Raw genomic sequence first — 20,295 nt, 5'->3', positions numbered from 1 at the left:
GAACAGCAGCTACAGCAATTACAAGAGCAAAATCGCCTCCTACAATAGCAACTTCAACAGCAAACGCCGCAATCACCACCCTCAAAGGTTAGTACAGTAGTGAAACGTGTTGGAGTTACTTGTTTTCTGGACAGAAAAGTCAGCGCTATGGTTCGCTCAAGTGGAAGCGCAGTTCAATGTATCCGGTAACACACAAGACGCAACAAAATACGCATACGTTGTTTCCCAGCTGGACAGTCACTACGCCGCAGAAGTTAAAGATATTGTTACCAACCTTCCGGCCCGAAATGCAGACGGGTACTTGCATGCCTAACTCATTTGGCGTCTTTCCTCGTCGGAAGAACAACGCGTTCGTTAACTGCTCATGGAAGGTGACCGTAAGCTGTCCCAGATCCCTTCCCGTCACTGTTCACGCCGTAAACACACCACCAGTTAGTGAGGTGAGCGAGCTCGCGAAGAGGATAGATGACCTCTCACACCGGATGGTAGCACTGCAAACTTCCTTCCGCGCACACTCTCGTACCCGGGATCGGCCAAGCCGTCCTAGCAACAGCCGTAGGTCTTCTCCGACAGCCGGTACACAAGGTGTCTACTAGTATCGACACCGCTTCCACGAAAATGCACAGAAATGCGAATCAACTTGTAGCTTCCTGTCAAACTCCAACAGCAACCAGCGACGGCGGTAAATGGTTGCCCAACAGATAGAAACTGCCTTTTTATCACAGATATGGACAGTGGGTCGCATTTGTGTTGCATTCCGCATAAATTCCTGAAGGGGTGTCGCCATCAGATCAGTTATGAACTCGCAGCCGCAAATAATTCCACAGTACACACATACGGGACTCTGCACTTGAAACCGAACCTCAGACTCCGCCGAGAACTTTCATGGAAACTTGTTGCCGACGTCGCTCTTCTCATAATAGGATCAAACTTCTTCGCCTATTGCCATCTTCTGCCAGACTGTCGTAACAAGTGCTTGGTCGACGGCATCACAGGCTTATCAGTGAATGTCCGACCTGGTAAATCTCTACAGCCCAGTGTGTAGGCCCCCAACGTACCGACTACGTTTCATGAAATTTTAAAGGAATTTTCTGAATTCAGTCGGCCTTTTGGGGCCCCCAAAAAGTACACCATTCTACGGTACATTTCACACGCACTGCACAATGAGCACCTGTCTTCTTCCGAGCTCGCCCTCTCTCCCCAAATCGTCTCCAGATCTCTAAAAAAGGAGTTTGATGTCACGCTTCTGGAAGGTACAGCACGACCTTCTGAGGATCCTTAGTCATCACCGCTCCAATTGGTACCGAAAAAGGACGAAGGCTGGCGGCCCTACGGAGATCATCGTGCTATAAACTCACGGACCGTTCCTGACAGATATCTACCTCGGCATCTCAATGATTTCAGCCATGAGCTCCACGGATGCACTATTTTCTCCGTTATCGACCTAGTGAAGGCCAGCACCCAGATTCTCGTGAACTCAAGTGACATTCCAAAGACCGCAATCATAATGTCCTTCAGACTCTTTTAGTTTCCTTTCATGACCTTCGGACTGTGCAATGCTGGTCAAACCTTTCAGAGATTCACGGACTATCTGGTCTGGATTTCACATTTGCATCGTCGGCATCTTCGTCTTCTCTAAAAGTTCCGAAGAATACAGATGCCACCTGCGAGCTCTCTTCTACAGCTTCTCTGAGTATGGCATCTTCATCAACGCTACCAGGAGAGGTTTAGCATTTCCGAGAGTCATCTTTCTCGGATACGAAGTTTCCGCTGCAGGGACACGCCCACTGCCGGGACGCATCACAGCTCTACAGAATTTTCCTCTCCCAAAAATTGCACGTGATCTCAGACGTTTCTTGGGAGTGATTAATTTCCACCCTCAGTTCCTTCCTTCGGCATCTCAGTACCAGGCTCCAATTCACGCAGCTGTATCCAGTTTACACGGCTCTCAAACGGTACCCTGGACATCAGAAATGGAAAGCATCTTCTTCGTCTGTAAAGAAAGCCTAGCTCAAGCCACCCTCCTAGCACGTCCCGATCCACAAACACCATTGGGATTGTTCACGGATGCATTCAAAAACGGTATTGGAGCTAGCCTCCAGCAATACGTGAACGATGCCTGGCAGCCCTAGCCTTCTTGTCTAAGAAACTGTTTCCGAAGCGAACCGAACTGCTAGCCTACTACCGGGAGTTACTTCCAATTTATGACGCAGTGCAGTACTTCAGATACATTTTTTTAGCCCAACAGTTCACAATTTATACAGACCACAAGCTTCTGGCTTACGTTTTTCCAGCATGGCGCGATAAACTTCCACCTCTGTAGTTGAATCAGTTATCGTTCATCGCTCAGTTCACAATGGTCCGACTCGTTGGCTGAATTGTCAGCGTACTGGCCTTCGGTTCAGAGGGTCCCAGGTTCGATTCCCAGCCGGGTCGGAAATTTTAACCTTAATTGGTTAATCCCAATAGCTCGGAGGCTGAGTGCGTGTGTGGCGTATTCAACATTAGAAATCATCCTAGGTAGGGCTCTCACCTTCACAGACATGCAGGTCACCTAATAGGCCATATACTAGAAAAAGACCTGCACCAGATCTCTCCGGAGGCCATACACCATTTAATTTAGTTCACAACGGACATTCAGCACATTGAAGGCTCCTCCAACGCAGTCGTAGATGAATTGTCACAATCACAGTAACAGTCAATTGTTACTGATCTGCATTTAGGGCAGTAGCCCAGGTGGCAGATTCCCTATCCGTTGTTTTTCTAGCTTTTTCTTAAATGATTTCAGAGAAATTAGAAATTTATTGAACATCTCCCTCAGTGAGTTATTCAAATCCGTAACTGCCCTTCATATAAGCGAATATTTGCCTCAATTTGTCCTCTTGAATCCGAACTTAATCTTCATATAGTGTTATTTCCTACTTTTAAAGACACCACTCAAACTTATTCGTCTATTAATGTCATTCCACACCATCTCTCCACTGACAGATCAGAACATACCGCTTAGTTGAGGAGCTCGTCTCCTATCTCCCAAGTCTTCCCAGCCCAAACTTTGCAACATTTTTGTAACGATGGTCTTTTGTCGGAAATCACCCAGAACAAATCGACCTGCTTTTCTTTGGATTTTTTCCAGTTCTCGAATAAAGTAATCCTGGTGAGGGTCCCATACACTGGAACCATACTCTATTTGGGGTCTCACCAGAGACTTATATGCCCTCTTTTACATCCTTACTAAAACCCCTAAACACTCTCATAACCATGTGCAGAGATCTGGGCCGTTTATTTACAATCCCATTTATATGATTGCCACAATGAAGAGCTTTCCGTATATTAACACCTAGGTACTTACAATGATTCCCATACATCGACGGACTTCTGCGCTTTGGCACGATCACAGGAAGGCGTTGCATAACTCCTTGATCTGCTGAACCTCGATTCAGCACTTCGACGGCAGCAAGTCCGGATACCAGGAACCAACATCACTTTGTTCCGCGAAACTTCAACGTGTCTACCCAGACCATTTATTACCACACCTTTTCGCAGACAAGCTTTTGATTCCATTCACGGTCTAAGTCATCCTGGTACCACAGCGACCACCCGTTTAGCATCAGAACCCTTCGCATGGCCCCAAATGCAAAGAAACTCCACTGCATGGGCGCGAGCCTGCCAGGCATGCCATCACTCGAAGGTTACGCGCCATATCAATGCTCCAATTGGCAACTTAACCCCACCGTCTACTCGCTTCCAACAAGTCCATCTGGATATTATTGGTTGACTCCTTGCTGCTGGAAATTACCGATACTGTCTGACAGCAGTGAATCTATTCTTTCTCTGGCCAGAAGTCTGGCCACTGGAACGCATAGCAACCGAAGATATCGCTGAAGCCTTTGTAGGATGATGGATCTCTCGCTTTGAATCACCACACCGTATCACGACCGACCAAGGCAGACAGTTCGAGTCTCATTAGCTCCAAAACCAGGGGATCCTCACTGGAACCTCACGGTCCGAAAAACCAGCTGGAATCCTTGTGCCTATGGCATGGTGGAACGTTTCCACCGTAAACTCGAGGCAGCCATCATGTGCCATCCTGATATGTCCTGGCTGCAAGCCTTACCAATTGTCTTGCTTGGTGTCCGAATTGTGCATAAAGAAGACCTCGGTGTTTTGTCGGGAGAGCTAGTCTACGGAGAACCAATTCGACTTCCAGGAGAAATGCTGTGTGCCAAGACAGACAACCACCTTGAGGACACTTCAAACTTCGTGATCATACTCCGCCAACAAATGAGTCGACTGCGTCCTTTGCCAGCATCACGACATGATCAACCCTCCACCTTCATCCTCAAGGACTTGAACACTTGTACTCACATCTCTCTACGTGATGAAACGGTCCGCGGCGCTCTACAGCTGGCATACACCGGCCTTCATCCAGTGTTAGACCGAAGTGATAGGACACTGACTGTGCAAATGCGAGGCAAGCCCGTCCGTGTCAGCATTAATCGGATAAAACCTGCTCTCCTCCTGGCTGATAACCTGGGCAAAATGCCACTCAGGATCATCGTATCAGCCCAGTGTGACACAGCCGCAGTACCACCGGTACCTAAAAGTGCTCCACCACCAGGCGATTTCGGACCTTCAAATCACTCCGGCCGAACAGTTAGGTTTCCAGACTAATTTCAGTCGTAACTTCGTCGACTCCGTGGGGAGGGGGAGCTGGTGTGGCGAAACCACATCATCCAACCGCCACAGGAACGTAGAGAGCAGCAGTACCCAGTCAATGGCCACTATGGTGGAAAGAAGGCCACTGGGTGGCCAAACATCCCTCCACCCGAAGGCAGTAGGGCGCAGCACCTCCCAACTGGCCAGTACGAAGCCGCGCCGAACCAATCCCAGACAGTGAGTGAAAGGTAGTGGACATCGCTTGTCTGAGCCCATGTAAAGCGCCGTGCAAAATAAATAGAGTTCTATTTAATGTTGTGCTTAGTGAACCTATCAAGTTATAAGTGTAGTGCTCCCCAGTGTAGTAATCCCCACATACATGTTTACAACAATCTTAGCATAACATTATTTTTGACAAAATTATGGCCACATCCGGTGTATGACTGTTGGCTCGAAGTAGATGTGCAAGAAGATGAAAACGGTAAGTGAACACTGGAGCACGTGTTTTCTCGCATTCGCATTTGATGTAGCCACCACTCGCCAAACTGACTCTTGAACTACCCAATCCTGATCCAAGCCTGTTTAGAGATTTTCAAACTATCCAACTACAGTCATGACAAGGTGGTGGATTTCACCTTCTAATTTCCATCCTAAGAATTGGGGAACTTTTTCTTCCACACAGCTGTAGCCTGGCCCTTTAGGCAGGGACTTTTAGTTCATTAGATGTTCGGAAGAAACACTCCCTGGACTTAACCGGAGTTTCAAATGCATGTGGTGAATTACTTCGAAATTATCCTTTCTTGCAGCCACTTCTCTTTGGACACATGGTGTGCTATTCCTGCGAGATGGTGAAGACTTTCGATTAGAGTCGGCTTTAAGCAACCTGTTATTATCTTGCAGGTTTCGTAGAGAAACAAGTCCATCTGTTTGTCACGAGTTGAATTGTAACAAATGGGACAGGCATACTCTGCGGTAGAATAACAGAGTGCTAGCGCTGGAGATCATCATGGATCACTACTTTCACTCCTGCTTTTCATCATAATCATGGAATATATCACAAAATACCTGCAGAAACCGGCACCTTGGACCACCCTATATGCCGATGATGTGCTGTTGGCCTTTGTGAAGAATATTGAGCACCGAGAAGTGCAAGCAAGGAAAACTCGCCTAGAGGTGTTCGAACTACGTCTTAAGACGGAGTGCATGACGACAGATCTGAATGTTATCTGTATCATCGAAATCGATGGCATCGACCTGCAGAAAATAAAGGTCTTCAAATATCTTGGCTCAACCATTACTGCCGATGGGACCCTCAGTACCGAAACAGCCAAGTGCGTCAGTAAAGCGATACACGACTGGTATGCTCTGTGGGGAGAAATTTCCTGAGTGGTTAAACTCAAAAGTATATCGGACTGTCATCCATCCAATTACACTATATGGTGCAGAGTGTAGGACTTTAACAAAAGACGTAGAACAGTAACTTGCCGTTACAGAAACCAGAATGCTTCGCTGGACATCGAGCCTGACACTCCAAATTCACGTCACCAATGATGGCTTCGGTGGTTGGTATGGAATTGCATCAATCACAGATAAGATGAGAGAAACGCGTCTACGATAGTACGGACACATGCCTCGAGCAAACAGCGCATCTGTCACAGGAAGAAGTTTGACCATTGAAGTTGCGGGAAAATGATCGTCAGGAAGACCAAAGCAGCAATTGCTCGACATCCTTCATAACAATCTAAAAGTGTTCGAGATGTTCCAAAATGTTCGAACTCTTACCGACATTAAAAACTACAGGTCTAGGATTATACAGGAAGCTGTGGAAATACGTAAAATTCCTAATAATTTCAACAGGGATATTGACTGTCAATTAAATACGTCGTTGCCAGCCATTAAGGATTTACGTAAGTAGTTCTCTTCCCTGTCTTTATATATTGTTATTTCGTTCAGGTGTTTATCAAATTCGTACGTTCGTTATTACCAGTTGGTTCATTCCAAGCTATGTATTGTGTGTTAATGTCATACGTTCCTAACGTATGTACACTGGTTATGCACCCCGCCCCCCGCCCCCCTGTTTCTCATACCGTCTCACGTCATTATTATCCTGTGGTTTTTTTCCACATGCTTTATTTCGATTCTTCAGCTCTGTTCTACCCTGGTGTCTTCCATTGTATTCATTTTATTTTATTATTTTCTATTTCTTCTACCACATTCGTATGATATCCTCTCTGATACTTCTCAGACATACACCGTGTGATAGAACATCTTAATTGGAGCCTTATGTTGTCGTCAGCTCCCGCTTGCAGCTCTGTGCCAGTATACAGCGCGTGGCAACCCATCCAAATCTTTTCCACGCCCAATGTTGCTTAACTTCGTAGGAGTAGAACCACAACAGGTAACAGTTACCGTAATGTAACAAAGTCCACAAGGTTTTGTAGTAGCAGTCAAAGGGACGCACCATCATTCAAATATTATAAAAGAAACAAATCAACTCCTCAAGATTTTGGATTGACGTCCCTTTTGACTAAAACTCTCATAAATACAAACTACTACCAACACAAAAGCTGATCGTAAAAACAAGACTAGTTCGATGAAACTACCTAATTCAACATTTTACTGTTCAAAACTATTAAATTACAGTAGGAAGCCTCAAAATTAAAACCTGAAGCTGAATTCCAACGTATCCAAGATTTTAATCTTCAGACATCAATAAGTTTTAACAATAATTACGACTCAAATTTTAACATAGAAGTCAAATTACAATTGTTTTTAATAAACTAGAACTTTGAGAAAACAATTTTAGCCAAATTTTCAACATTTGAAGATACTGTGTTTTGGACGTCAATGTCTTTAGAATTAACGGTTATTCCAATTTTAGTATAGTCATTCATATTGTTAAACTATTAATGTGTTCATCAATTCCTATGTTTATATATTTTATTACTTAATTTTAGAATTATAATTAAGCACAAATTTGTCAAAGCAAATCAAATATGACAGGTCTTAACGTTGAGATGATTATATAGGCTGAGGTTGCTTGAAATTCAAGCGAAACATGTCCCTATAAAATAGTGTTGTAGCACTGTCTTCTAACAACATAAAACCAATTGTATTGAAAAGGTGGAATAAAAAATCACAATATTGTAAGCATATTCTTAGATCTCCTTTTGAACAGTCGAGATTTTATTCTGAAGACGCGGAGCAAAGTTCTCTGAGGAACGTACAGCGTTTTACCTTGTTTTCTACACACGGAATAAGCCCAAAAACCCATACATATCATGTCTACAAGTACGGACAGTGAAAGTATCAATGTTGATAATCTGAAGTCTACAACTCGACCAGACACAACTGCGGATTAAACGCTGTGGAAGAAGAAGAAGATCAAGGGTGCTGGAGTACCATCAGTTTGTAGTTCACTAACACATTGTGATACAACCAGTTTTCTCAGAAGAAACTTTGAACTTGCAGATCACACAGTATTTCCCAAAAGTGAGACCTTTTATGCCCCAGTTTTTCAGTTTAATATCTGATCACATTACTTTCAGCCAGTGACCGGTTCCCTTGTTCCATAGATGAAAGGCACACACTTGTATCTAAGTAGAGTTCGTTCTTAGTTGGTCTGCATTATAATAACTTGAAAATCCTTCAAGGGCGGTAGTCAGACGCTTCCCACTGTTTTGCCAGCATGCATAAAACTTCTTGTAATTTGAGCTATGGGGAAGTCATTTATGTTGCAAAGTGTTGGCAACAATATATTTCCTTTGGGTAGTAATTCTTCTGAACTCTCGAACAACTGTGATCACCCTGGAGAAGGGTGGAGATGATGGTTAATAAGAACCGTAAGCAGCTGATAAATTGACAAATCCATGGAAGCCACGTCAGTCAGCTGCCGAGTTTCAATTCCTTTCTCTAGAAGCTGTATGATTCAACAGTTTCCCAGCGCTGCTTATAACAGGTGGAAATCCAGCTTGCTAAGGTATGAGCAGAAGTTCAATCACAGGTGAAAATGGTTTAAACTAATAAAACTTTCGAGCAGTTTATTGAGGTGGCACAGTTGATTTCCAGGTTTCACTGCCTCTTCATCCTATAGATCTACTTCAAATTAAGTTCTGTATTCCGTAAGCTTAGCAGCTAGGTCTGAGGTGAGACCAGGTATATACCATGTCTAATAGCTCCGAGGAACGAACCTTCTGGAGCACCTCTTCACAGCTGCAACGAATGATTCGTCAAATTCTAGTACCGTATCGGTTCTATAACACACGCTTTGGCATCCGGGATATCTTCAAACTTTGAGCAGTCAGCCTTACTGAACTTGTACCTCCTATGGAAAGGAAGAGTTTGAGATCTGATTGCAACATATATTTTGTACATTATTGGTAGGTAGGTAGGTAAGTTATTTCATTCTTATCCATTAGAAAGTAAGCGGATCGTCAGCTGAACTGGCAGCTCCTTGGCCGTATAGGAGGAAGATAACTTTTTTTTTTGCTAGTTGCTTTACGTCGCACCGACACAGATAGGTCTTATGGCGACGATGGGACAGGGAAGGGCTAGAAGTGGGAAGGAAGCGGCCGTGGCCTTAATTAAGGTACAGCCCCAGCATTTGCCTGGTGTGAAAATGGGAAACCACGGAAAACCATTTTCAGGGCTGCCGTGGTTTTAACTTTATATTATTCAACATAGAAAAGTATGTACTGTACATACGTAAAAAAGTGGAAGTGATTATTACTGGCGCAGGAGCTAAGGAAACCAAAAGGGGACCCACAGGAGAGGACCTGCATTGCACTCCACTTGGATAATCCCTCTTTAGTCCCTCGTTTATTTTCTTAAAACATGTTACAGAAGTATGTACAAATAGATAAAAATATACAAAAACATAACACATAAAAGCCAAAAGTTCTTCTCGTGCTTGTCTTAGCACATAAATATAAGTGACACAACAAAACTGTCCTTCTTGCGTATTGTGTTTCATCATGTGACAACAAACTGAGCAAAACATACATCATCATCATCATAGGCATTTAATTGTCAACGATGCAGTAAATAAATACAGTACAATGTCATTTGGACGTATTAATTGTGTCGTCTCAGATGGCTGAACAGTCCGATTCTGGATGCACAAATTTTATTGCAGTGACAACACACACTAGTTGTTGCAGCAGATGGTTGTGCAAGAACACCATCCCTCGCATTCGGTCGTTCTTTCCTGCTGTTCCTCCTCTCATCTTCTAATCTTCTCCTATCTTGTGCTAGATGTTCAACTCCGTTGTATACAATGCTACGCCATTTGAGCCTATCCTCGGCTGTAGTTTCTCAGTTGATCTATCAATATGATACCTTTTGAGATTACACTTCAGAACATCCTTATATCGTTTAAGCTGCCCTCCATGGATACACAGGCCATTCCTCAGTTGGGAGTACATGATTTTCTTTGGGAGGCGTATATCTGGCATTCGGACGATATGACCAGCCCGGCGTAGCTGATGTCTGACTATCTTTGCCTCCATGCTTGTAGTGTTGGCTTCCTCGAGAACACTAATGTTCGTTCGACGATCTTGCCACTTACCTTTCAGAATTCTCCGCAAGCATCGTTGATGGTATTTTTCCAGACATTTTAGGTTCCTCCTGTAAGTTGTCCAGGTCTCGCAACCACAAATAAGAGTAGGGAATACAACAGCATTGTAAACGTACAGTTTGGTTCTCACACTGATATCATGATTGTCAAACACTCTTCTTCGGAGACGACCGATAGCTGCACTAGCACATCTTAAATGATAGTGGATTTCTGTATCAATGTTTGCACATGTTGAGAGACAGCTTCCAAGGTGAGGAAAATGATTTATGTTCTACAGAGATTGGCCATTGATTGTAATAGCCGGAGTTCTCTTATTACAATTTGGTGCCGACAGGTAAAGGATCTTAGTCTTATTAATATTAATTTCCAGTCCGATACGTTCGTATGCTTCATTAATTAAAAGCATTGAGGACTGATTGAAGATATTCCTCTGTGTTGGCTAAAATAACATAGTCATCTGCGTAGTGAAGCTCTATAACTGACACTGAGGACACCTTGGTCTTAGCTCGCAGTCTAAGACTGCTATCCACACCTGATGGCAGTTTATCATCCACAAGGTGTAGTATAGTTCCAAAAATAGTGAGAACAATGTTGGAGCAATTACACAACCTTGATTGACTCCAGTAGAAATACGGAAAGGGTCTCCTGGTCTTGTATTGGAATGAACAGTAGAAAACATGCCGTCGTGCAGCAGTCTGAGTATCTGCATGTATTTCTTTGGACATCCAGTCAGAGGTATAATTCCCCATAGAGCTTCTCGATTAACAGAATCAAACGACTTGACAAGATCTATAAAAGCCATGTACGAGGGTTGGTTTTCCTCTCTAGACTTTTCCTGCATTTGTCTTGCACTGAAAATCATATCAATTGTACTTCTGTTTGGCCCGAAACCACACTGTGTTCGTGGTATACACATTTCGGTCAATGGCAGTAGACGATTGGACAATACTCTAGCAAGAATTTCTCCCGCAACAGAGAGTAATGATATTCCTCGATAATTGTTACACAGAGTCCTGTCCCCTTTCTTGAAGATAATGATGATGGAAGCATCCCGTAGATCAGCAGGGATTGTTCCCATGTTCCATATTTTCACAATCAGCGTGTGTGTATGCTGAATTAGCAAAGGACCACCTCCTTGAAGAGCTCGGCTGGAATTCCATCTTGTCTGGGTGCCTCTTTATTCTTCAGCTGTTGGATGGCCTTCTCGATTTCTTGAATAGAAGGGACTTCACCTAAGTGAATTGGCTGTTGTGGAATATCAGCAAACACATCTTCCTCGATATGCGAGTTTCTGTTCAGGAGGTCTTGAAAATGTTCTTTCCTGCTGGAAGCTATCGAGTCAGGGTTTTTAAGAACTTCGGTACCGTCTTTGGATTTTATACAATTAATACCTATGGTTGAGGGACCATAAATAGCTTTGGTAGCACTGAAGAAGGCACTGGTGTTGCTGGAGGTGATTAATTTCTCCATTTCCATTGATTTGTCTATCCACCATTTATTCTTGATCATCCTGCATCTCTTCTGGACTTCCATTTTGAACTGTTGATATATCACTTTCTTGGGAAATAAATTTGGATCATTTTGCCAAGCGTTGTAGGCTTTCCGCTTTTCACCAATTAGGTCACATATTTCTTTGTCGTTCTCGTCAAACCAGTTCTGATGTCTCCTCTTATTAAAACCAACTGCTTCTTGGCTAGTTGCTATAATAGCTGATTTTAATAAAGACCAGTGCTGCTCAATATCTTCTGGGCATTCATTTGGAAGTTTATCAACCAATAGTACCTGATAGGCAGATTTGATACTGTTGTTCCCAAGTTGCTTAGTATTTAGTTTGTGCTTTATCGTCTTCCCCTGAATCTGTCGTTTTGGAGGAACCTGTATAGCCATTACAGATCGAACTAAGCGGTGGTCAGTCCAGTAATCATCAGCACCGGTCATAACTTTGGTTATATGAACATCGCACTTATCTCTGGCGCGGACAATAATGTAGTCGATTAAGCCAGTGCTTTGATCTGGGATGTTGCCGTGTTGTTTCAAATCTATCCTTCTGGTGGATGAGTGTATTTTTAATGACAAGAGCATATTCAGAACACTTCGTGAGTAGGAGGGTACCATTGGCGTTGACTTTGCCTACACCCTTTGCCAATTATTCCAGGCCAAAGTGACGATTCTCTGCCAACCCGAGCATTAAAGTCTCCCAGCAGAATAAGCTTATCTGACTTGGGTACATTCGACAGGAGTTAATCAAGTTGGTTATACACGCTTTCTTTTGATCATTTTCTGACTTATACGTAGGGGCATATGCACTGATTACCGCAGCTCTTTGGATGTTCTTGAGTTTCAGACGGAGTGTCATGGGTCTTTCATCAATTCCAGATGCGAACTCATCAATATTGTAAATAAGCTCATTCTTCATTTCAAAACCTACTCCATGAATTCTTATTTCGCCTTCATCTTTTCCTTTCCAGAAAAATGCACAGCCACCGCCATGCTCCTTGAGTTGCCCTTCTTCAGCACGCCTAGTTTCACTAAGAGCAGCGATATCTATGTTGTATTTCTTCAACTCACGACTTATTATTGCTGCTTTATCTACATCAGTGTCCATCAGAGTACGAATATTCCAGGTAGCTATATTCATGTTGCAAATCTTTATTTTGTTTCTACCGGAAACTGATGTACCCACTAAACGCGCCTATGTTTAGGGCACCTTTTACAGCCCCTCCCCATTCAGGGTGAGCAGAGGGAATCCTAAATAGGACTGCTCAGTCACGGGCGTAGCACACACGAGTTGCTCTACAGCCTGTCTTCGAACAAAACGGCGATCACACACTCGCCGCCTACGTTCCGACTCATCACTAAGAGCTCCCGGATTACACTATTCTGCCCCCGTCACAATTTGCCGATCGCCGCAGGACTTTGATATTGAGTAGATGGTGTTGCTTTCCAAACGACGCCTTCAGGACGATGGCCCAGTGCCATAGAGTCTACGACGACTGGAGATCCAAAATCTGCTGAGGTGTTTAGACCTCATGAACATAATCTGGTGTAGTTGGAGTTGTACCTTATCCGACATTTGGAGATTAAGATGGCATCCTCCAGGAGCGTCTTTCTAGTTGTCGGCTATCTCTCGTTGCGCTCCTATGGCTACAAGCAGTACAGCATGCCATATATGCCATAGTAATCACCACACCTTAATGAATGATAGAGTCGTGATCCTCCTGCAATGATCTGCTCACTGACCCAGTTTCCCGCTGGGGTTGGATACCCAACCTTCCACTGGGTTGCTCAGTTTAACAAGGGCTCCTCTTGTAGGGTACGTGCATGGAGTTGGAGTGAGAGAGGCTAGAGAACTCAAACTTGCTAGATGGACTGCAACGACGCATCTCACTCCCATTACGCAAAAACATACAGGTACTGCAAGGATAGCAAACAAAAGAGATTTGGATTAGTGCAGTAACAGTAATAAGAAAATACAATACTAAAAAAACAAGAACAGTAATACCGAAAATAATAATAATAACACCGAGCTCGGTAGCTGCAGTCGCTTAAGTGGGGCCAGTATCCAGTAATCGGGAGATAGTGGGTTCGAACCCCACTGTCGGCAGGCCTGAAGATGGTTTTCCGTTGTTTCGCATTTTCACACCAGGCAAATGCTGGAGCTGTACCTTAATTAAGACCACGGCCGCTTCCTTCTCATTCCTAGGTCTTTCCTATCCCATCGTCGCCATAAGACATATCTGTGTCGGTGCGACGTAAAGCAAATAGCAAAAAAATAATAATAACAATAATAATAATCATAATAATTATAATAATAGCGAAAACCGAATGGAGCACAATAGTAATTGAAACACAGCGAATGAATACTAAGTGCAGGAAAATTATTAAGTTGTACATTGGCGAATATTGATTGAATTTTAAACAAGAAAACTACAAGAATAGTATCGTTCCGATATGGCATGCATATGGGTCACATCAATGCACTGCTACATGAACATAGTAATGTGATATAAAATAAAAATAACGCAAGAATAAGAAGATAAATAGCAGCAAATAGTAGTGAAGAAACAATGAACAAATTATTAGTCTGTGCTGTGTGTTTGCTATTGGGCTGCAAACGGTTTTCACACATTGGTGGCTCATCTTATTACTGTCAAATATCAGATCAGGATTATAGCCTAGCCTTTACATAGCACTATTGAATGATGCTGATAATTTGACATCATGGATAAGAGAAAGAATACTCTAGACGTGGTGCTGATGAATCCAGATGAGCGGGCTATGTAGAGAAACTGAAGTGGTAGGTGGTACAAGTGATCACGAAGCTATTTTTTTCGTGGTTAAAAATAAAATGAAATGAAATGGCGTATGGCTTTTAGTGCCGGGAGTGTCCGAGGACATGTTCGGCTCGCCAGATGCAGGTCTTTCTATTTGACATCCGTAGGCGACCTGCGCGTCGTGATGAGGATGAAATGATGATGAAGACGACACATACACCTAGCCCCCGAGCCAGCCAAATTAACCAACTATGGTTAAAATTCCCGACCCTCCCGGGAATCGAACACGGGACCCCTATCACCAAAGGCCAGCACGCTAACCATTTAGCTATGGAGCCGGACGTGGTTTAAAATAATTGAGATAGAAAGGAAGGTTGTAAAAGGACTATTGCACGGTATAATATGTTTAATAAGACAGAGGTGAGGGAGATAAAAATGTTATTATGATTGGTGCAAAATGGTAAATAAAATTTAAATTGCCCATGGGATATGTTCAAATCAAATTTTCGAGCACTGTGAAAACACGTGTGTACCTTTAGATGTGGTAAAGCTCGATAAAGACTCACTATATTCTAACCAAGAAATAAATATCAAGGAGGAGGTGCAGGCTGAAAAGAAATAGTCTTAAGAATGTTTGAGGAAATAAGGATAAATTGAAGTGACTTATGGGGAAATTGACTTTCGATAAGAAATCAGCTACAGAAATGACAATCATAATTGATAGTTATATAATGCATTTCAGTGAAAAGGGGCGGACCGCTGCTCAGCCTGAAGGCCTGCAGATTACAAGGTGTCGGTGTGGTCAGCACGCCGAATCCCCTCGGCTGTTATTCTTGGCTTTCTAGACCGGGGCCGCTATCGCACCGTCAGATAGCTCCTCAATTCTAATCAAGTAGGCTGAGTGGACCTCGAACCAGTCCTCAGGTCCAGGTAAAAATCCCCGGGAATCGAACCCGTGACCTCCGGGTGAGAGGCAGGCACGCCACCCCTACACCACGGGGCCGGCCAGTTATTTTCATACCTTAAAGTTAAATGGATACTGACTCCGCCAATCTTCTTGTTCAAAATGTGAGCCTTGCATTATTTAGTTTTTCAAACAGTTATTTTTCAGCTAGTCTGATTAGTGTTCTAGTGGCCAGCGCGCACAAGTTCCTAGATCGTAATGTAGCCAGACGATTTAAGAGATAGCATCGGAATTTCACTCCATTCAATATACTTCCCTCAGCCTTGAACCTTTGAAGGTTGGAATGTTTTGATATGCAATGTAGAATCACTTTCGCAGTTCGGACTCTCTCCTGTTCACAAAACATCGTCCTTGAACTTAATGCGATACGCCAGGATTCATTCGTGCTTGACATTTGTACAGCGTACAGGATGTGTAAATAGCATCTCCAAAAAAAGTTAGGAGACTGACCTCATTTTATAGGTCTTTCATGAAATGAACTTCTCTTAAAGGTCAAAGTCGACTTGAAGACTTCATTGTCTGGCAAGCAACTAATTTCTTGGCTGAAATGCGGTTGTCTTTCAGGCAAAACATATTTGTTTCTTTATATTTGTAGTGGGTGTCCGCCTCTGTGGTGTAGTGGTTAGCGTGATTAGCTGCCACCCCCAGAGGTCCGGGTTCGATTCCCGGCTCTACGTGGTACGAGGGCTGGAACGGGGTCCACTCAACCTCGGGAGGTCAACTGAGTAGAGGTTGGTTCGATTCCCACCTCAGCCATCCTCGAAGTGGTTTTCCGTGGTTTCCCACTTCTCCTCCAGGCAAATGCCGGGATGGTACCTAACTCAAGGCCACGGCCGCTTCCTTCCCTCTTCCTTGCCTGTCCCATCCAATCTTCCTATCCCTCCACAAGGCCCCTGTTCAGCATAGCAGGTGAGGCCGCCTGGGCGAGGTACTGGTCATCCTCCCCAGTTGTATACCCCGATCCAGAGTCTGCAGCTCCAGGACACTGCCCTTGAGGCGGTAGAGGTGGGATCCCTCGCTGAGTCCGAGGGAAAAACCGACCCTGGGGGGAAAACATATTAAGAAGAAGAAGAAGAAGAATATATTTGTTGTGGGTACTATTTAAATAATCTAGACGAAAAATATTTATTTTAATATAATTTTCACTTTCCGATATTTGGTGGGAAGAAATAGCTGATACAAATTCCAAATCCGACTTAGAATCTGTTGTTTTACTCTCTATATCCTCAATATTAGATCCGTCACTGTCCTCTTCCAACAAATTTCGTCAAACTTCACTAATTTTCCGTAATGAATATGCCACATTTAGACACACACTGTACTAAACATTTATGTAATCAAAAAAAAAAAAAAAAAAATACAGAAGTCAACAACTCGCACCGAACAGAAGTCCGACTCGTTGGCTGAACGGTCAGCCTACTGGCCTTCGGTTCAGAGGGTCCCGGGTTCGATTCCCGGCCGGGTCGGGGATATTAACCTTAATTGGTTAATTCCAATGGCACGGGGGCTGGGTGTATGTGTTGTCTTCATCATCATTTCATCCTCATCACGACGCGCAGGTCACCTACGGGTGTCAAATAGAAAGACCTGCACCTGGCGAGCCGAACCCGTCTTGGGATATCCCGGCACTAAAAGCCATACATTTCATTTACCGAACGGAAAACTAAGAAATAGCAAAGCAGAGCCTGTGAAGGTTAGTTTACAAACACTACAGAAATGGCGCTCAAACAGATGGTCAGAAAACTCCACTCATTTATATCCGTGAATATGCGCCCAAAGTGGTTTTAACTATGAATGAAACTGAATTCGCGGATTCTGTGGACATCGAGAACGACGAAAAGTAGACTATCCTGACATCTGTTGAGGAATTGAGGAAATTACATGCCGAAATACGAACATGTTGAATATTCGACAGTGGCACTACAGCGAGGACCAAAGCGTCAAATATTAGACAGTTGCCAGTTCTAGGATTTTTATACACAAATATAATATAACCTAGTGTCACTTCCCCTCCCATCGAGACTGAACAGAGTTATTGCCCACCGCCTTCTCTTCACCACACTACATGTCGAACTTCGAGCAGAGCAACGGAACTGGCTTCTGTCCAAACGTAGTTGCTGGAGGTAACGGATGGTTGGCAGCTGAAGAAGCGTTGCTTTTTTTTTTGCTAGTTGCTTTACGTCACACCGACACAGATAGGTCTTATGGCGACGATGGGACAGGAAAGGTCTAGGAATGGGAAGGAAGCGGACGTGGCCTTAATTAAGGTACAGCCCCAGCATTTGTCTGGTGTGAAAATGGGAAAAACACGGAAAACCATCTTTAGGGCTGCCGACAGTGGGGTTCGAACCCACTATCTCCCGGATGAGAGCTCACAGCTGCGCGCTCCTAAACGCACGGCTGAAGAAGCGTAGTATAAACGTTCTCAAGTTACTAAAGTTACAGTGCAGAATTTCTGCATTCATTATTTTGCTTCACTTCTCCATAACATCTTAAATTCAATCACCGACAAGTTTACGCAACATAAACAATATTGCAGATACAGTATATACGCATGGTTTATAAGTGATTTGATGGAATCAGAGGATGTTCTTGCAGAACATTATTTATTAGTGTGCGTTTTTCTTGCTGGTATACTCATTAATGTTTCTACAGACTGAAAAGTTTTAAAGTTGTATATTTCAAATCTGAAGCTCCTGAAATTCCTTTGGCTGCTGTTAATGCAAGATGGAGAACCTGGATAGAAGCGTAACATCGATGTGCTGAAGAAAATTATCGACACCTTTGATGCATCTTCTACCTAATTTGCTCAAGAACTAGATTTTAAAAACGGCTTTACAGATAAGTCTTTCTACATGAATACAATGTTTAAATTCCTACCTGGTGCTATAAATCACTTAGAAAAGTCAGGAGGTCAGTTGGTAGAGCAAAGAGACCTAAAGAAAACTGTAGAAAGTGACTTAGAAAATATTATTGAGGAGTGGGAAAGGTAGCAAAGAAAATGATGCTGGGTTTGAAGAAAATAAAGTATATGGCACACTATGCTGATATTTGCTGATATTCTGCCGGCGTATTAGATGACACTTGTTTTCGGAGAACTCCTGCGGACTTACAAACAAGTGACTTACTTTACTTCAAGTATGCTCCTCTAATGTCGGTGGAAGTGGAGAAATTTTTCTCAGTACTCAAATATTTTTTGAGAATAATCACCAGTGATTTTTTTGGCCACTCTGAGCCTGTTATTTGTTGTGAATAGCAGGAATGATAAAATAAAATGCCTGATGTTTGTCTTTAAAATATTTTTTTTTCAATTTTATGCTGAATTTTTCAATTTTAGAGCATTATTGTATGTTAAATAAAGATTTTCCTGTATTTTAAATTCAAATTCCTTCTACCAAACAAAAACTTATTACCGTAGTTAAGAACATTGTGTTTATTAAGCGGATGAATGGTTACTAGTGGTGAAGTGACGAGTAAGTTTTTAATCGGAAATGAAAGAGAAGGGTGGTTTTACGCCGACATGCCAAGATGAAGTAGAAAGGAAAAATAAGCGGAAGTGGAAGTTATTCGGGAATATCTGGAAAGCCAATGAACAGGAAAGTGTAAATACTATATGTAAGTGACACAGGGCTCAGTACGAAGGTGATAATCCATTACTTGTGTGTACTCTGTTCGAGAAAACAAAGAAGTTGAACAGCTTCACACCGTCATCAGGTAACTTTGAAAAAAATCTACGAAAAAATCATAACTTTTCTTTCAGAAAATGTTATTCGCTTTATTTGTTTGTATAATGACTCAGCATTTCGCACATGCTTTTTGCAATCTGCACAAATATGATTTTCCATTATGATTTTTTTTGAGACATATTTGAAAATTTCTAGCTTAAAACACGGGTGGGATCTCTTTCATTTTCTCCTGATTATTTTTAAGTTAGTTTTATGAAGGGATGGTTATCTAAGCGTACTTCACTAAGACAGTAATCACCACCACAACTTCTTATGTTTAATATCCAAGCCAATACATGAACTGCTTAGTATTCTCTGCACAGGTTGGTAAGATATTGAGGGTTATGAGGATGTAGGTGAAATCATCTCCCTATATTATTCGCTATCAACTGACCCTGTCCCAGAAAGCAACTATCAGGATGTTTTTCAGTTCCTATCTCGGTCCAGTTGCCGAGCATCAGATAAAGGTTGCTCACTGTTGTCATGTTGGCGATAATCCAAGGTCTTCCTTCGAATCTGGGTTAAGGTGGCGAGATACTGGCCTAGCTACAACTTACAACACCTGGGGATGCTACACTGCATAAGCAGCATCTCAGGTGCTTTCTTAATTCGATATGAAACCCATCCTGCCGATAGCCAATTTCCAACCCATGTCACAGTGATTTCTACCGGGCCACGGGCCACGACAGTGGACTCTGTTAAGCTACTGGCCTCATGCTACATTTCTTCACCAAATTAAAGATAGGTTTATAGTCTAGTATTTTACAGCCTATGAATCTCACGTTCGATCCGTATTGACGGTTGAATTTCTTACAAAATCATACAAAATTATTTGGATATCCTCCTAGTCAATACTATAATAGTTTACGTCCAATTAAGACAATTCTACGCCCAATTCTACAAACAATGGAATAATATCTTGTAATAATAATAACAATAATAATAATCAAACGGACAGATAAGTTTAAATATCTTGATGAGCAGATAGAACCAAACATCTCTGAAAAAAAAGCTTTCACGTTCGGCCAAATTTATTACGATGAGATCTTATTACTCACAAAATGAAGCAATTCGGCAGATGTTTGATGAAATCAATAAGGA

Source organism: Anabrus simplex, chromosome 6 (genome assembly GCF_040414725.1).
Source record: "Anabrus simplex isolate iqAnaSimp1 chromosome 6, ASM4041472v1, whole genome shotgun sequence".
Taxonomy (NCBI): domain Eukaryota; kingdom Metazoa; phylum Arthropoda; class Insecta; order Orthoptera; family Tettigoniidae; genus Anabrus; species Anabrus simplex.
This window is presented reverse-complemented; position numbering follows the sequence as displayed.